Source organism: Oryctolagus cuniculus, chromosome Y, assembly GCF_051225735.1.
Source record: "Oryctolagus cuniculus isolate XC-2025 breed Fujian yellow rabbit chromosome Y, ASM5122573v1, whole genome shotgun sequence".
Lineage (NCBI taxonomy): Eukaryota > Metazoa > Chordata > Mammalia > Lagomorpha > Leporidae > Oryctolagus > Oryctolagus cuniculus.
The window spans coordinates 11,134,410-11,137,085 of record NC_142889.1 but is presented as its reverse complement, the minus strand read 5'-3'; the positions used below and the strand labels follow the sequence as shown (position 1 = coordinate 11,137,085).

Genomic DNA, 2,676 nt, shown 5'->3' with positions numbered 1-2,676 from the left:
CTCCACCCCAAAAGAAATATAGATAAAGTATACACATCCCTGCAAAGATGGAAGAGCTAAGAACAGATTCCTGATGATGCAGTTATCCATAATAGGCATATGCCAGAACATCTGGTCAGGACTTTCTTTTCCTACCTTGGGATAAGACAATATAGAATCAAATGACAAAAAGCTAGCTAAAGCAATTTTGAGCTTTGCTCTAATTAAAACAAAGTAGTAGTTTTTTTTAAAAAAAAAAACTTTTTTAATGATATACTTAATTCTACTAAATTATATGTTCCATAAAGTACACTAGGAAGGCAATGTTAAAAGGAGAATAATTTCCAAATACTTAATTATTTTGACAGGAAATTTCTTGTTAAGGCACTACACATCTTTGGTTAAATGATTAACTATTTAAATCACTTGAAAAAAAGAGGTAATACAAAATGCACAAGTTTTATTTTTCTTTTCAAACACATTTCTCATTTTTAGTTTCTATTATTCCAGTGTCTACATATCTCTGGATCCCTTTTAACTCATCAGAAAGCTGTATGGATACCCATGATATTTAGATCTGAAAATTGACAGCATTGAACTGAAGAATAATACAACCAATGCAATACCAGCTATGCACATTATCTTTCGCTTTCCAATATCCATGTCAGAAGTAGCAGCTTCACATAAAAGCACCATCCCTAAGGTAATCCCCCCATTGAACAGAAGAATGATGTGTGTTTCAGCCACAAACTGGGCTTGGCTGCTTCCATGGACATAATTCACATGTCCTGTGTGAGGATTCTTATGAGCATATGGTGGTCCTCTTATATGGTTCCACATTTGACCAGATGTCATAGCAAGCACAAAACACAAAGCTGCAAAAGCCCATCCAGTTTTATTAAAGAGAAATTTCATATTACTTCTTCGAAGATACATAAGTCCACCAATAACAGCCAAAAGTAATCCCAACATAAGGGGACCAGCATATTTTGGGGGTCAATTACTCTAATATTGACATCAGTTCTGTCTGCAATCCACCAGGCAATCTGCTCAGCTGAAAAACCATACACCTGCAACTCATATGTATCGCCCCGTTTGGGTTTCCCTTTTGCAGGAAAGTTGATGAAAGTTGGAGCTGAAGCAGCAGAACCTTCATCAAAATCTACCATGGCAAAAAATATCCTGTTGGTAAATGCACTGGAATATCACCAAGAGTTTTCCAGGATCTGGAATTCTTCATCAGCTTGTTTGCAAACAACGCACTGTCTATGAAGTTGGAGAGCAGTGAACATGACAATAACGGAGTAATTTCTTGGTGGAGCTTTAACAAGACGACAAAACTTGTCTCCATTCATTCTTATTACAGGTCTTTTATTGGTCCATTCCATCAGCTGACTAACCTTTTCAGATAACACCATCTTTCTTTGGGCAGAAGCCAAAGGAACCTCCTAAATGAGTAGCAGTGCCACTGCCATGGTCTCAGAGCCACACCAGAACCATCGAGGCGCTGCCATGTTCACAGCTCTCCCTTTCGCTGGTGAAAACTTTCCTCTGACTGGGACTGAAGGTGGGGCATGAGAACTGCAGTCTAAAAATCTTAGGTCAATTATAACACATTGATTGAGAGTCTTCAAGGAATAAGGTTCATAGTCACAGACATCTCTACCTGTGTACTAAATGATTTTGCTCCCTCTTGAAGCAATCACAACAGTGCATAGGTGCTCTGAAATGCTGTCACACTGTCCCAATGATGAGATCTGCCTATCATGTTTATTTTGATTTCTGTAGAGTGGATAAATCATATTACTTTCTCTCCAGAGGTAAGGGGATGACAGGGTAGGGGAAGAAGAGTGCTTTGGAAGACTATTGCCTTCCCAGAGAGCCCGTTTTTTCCAGTACAGTACTGAATAAACTCTTTACCCATAATATAGAGCATATTTATTTGGTGTGTGTCACTAAAAACTCGAATATATAGACAAACATAAATAAAATTAAAGAGGAATATGCATGAAGCAATGGTCTAGGAATCAAGGAGCCTCAAAAACTGATCATTTCCAATTATGCAAACAATCCTCTTATCTAATGCAGTAGAGCCCTATCTGAGATAAGAGAGTCTAATGAGGGACAGTTGATAAGGATGTTCACTGTATCCTGTCTCCGACCCTTGTGTGACATAAGTCACTTGGTTTCTTTCAGCATCCACATCCCCATCTGTAGATTGGGTAATTGTGACCCCACCTTAGTGGGACTTCATGTTGTTGTAGTCAAGCATGACAGTGAGTAGAAAAATTCTTTATAAACTGTGCAACCTGCAAATGTGTTTATTCAGAAAGTAAGTGATTAGTGAACTGATTAATCTGTCAAACATTTGTTGAGTGCCTGCTTTGTTCCATAATCTGTGTTGATTACTGGAGATTCTGTATTCCGTATTCCAGGGGGTTGGACCCCATTGTTAGCAAATAGATCCATGGGATATTGGATGACAATACCTAGAATAGAGGGTTTCTGAGGGCATCCCCAGAGGGTGAAGAAGGACACTCTATCCCCTTTGGATGTTGGAAATAGTTATTGGAAAATGCTATAAAAAGTCAAGCTTTTTCCAGTGCTTTCATAGAAGGTATTTTTTGCTTCCTGTAGAGATGTCTGCACTCTAATAGTTCATCAAAATGGTAGTTTTGGCTATAGGAGTGATGCTGT

The 2,676-nt window shown here is 38.4% G+C and overlaps 1 pseudogene; it reads right to left on the bottom strand.

Annotated features, from left to right (window-relative positions):
* Positions 1-461: 461 nt before the first annotated feature.
* LOC149119224 (dolichyl-diphosphooligosaccharide--protein glycosyltransferase subunit MAGT1 pseudogene) lies at positions 462-1,505 on the bottom strand (annotated as a pseudogene).
* Between the last annotated feature and the right edge of the window lie 1,171 nt (positions 1,506-2,676).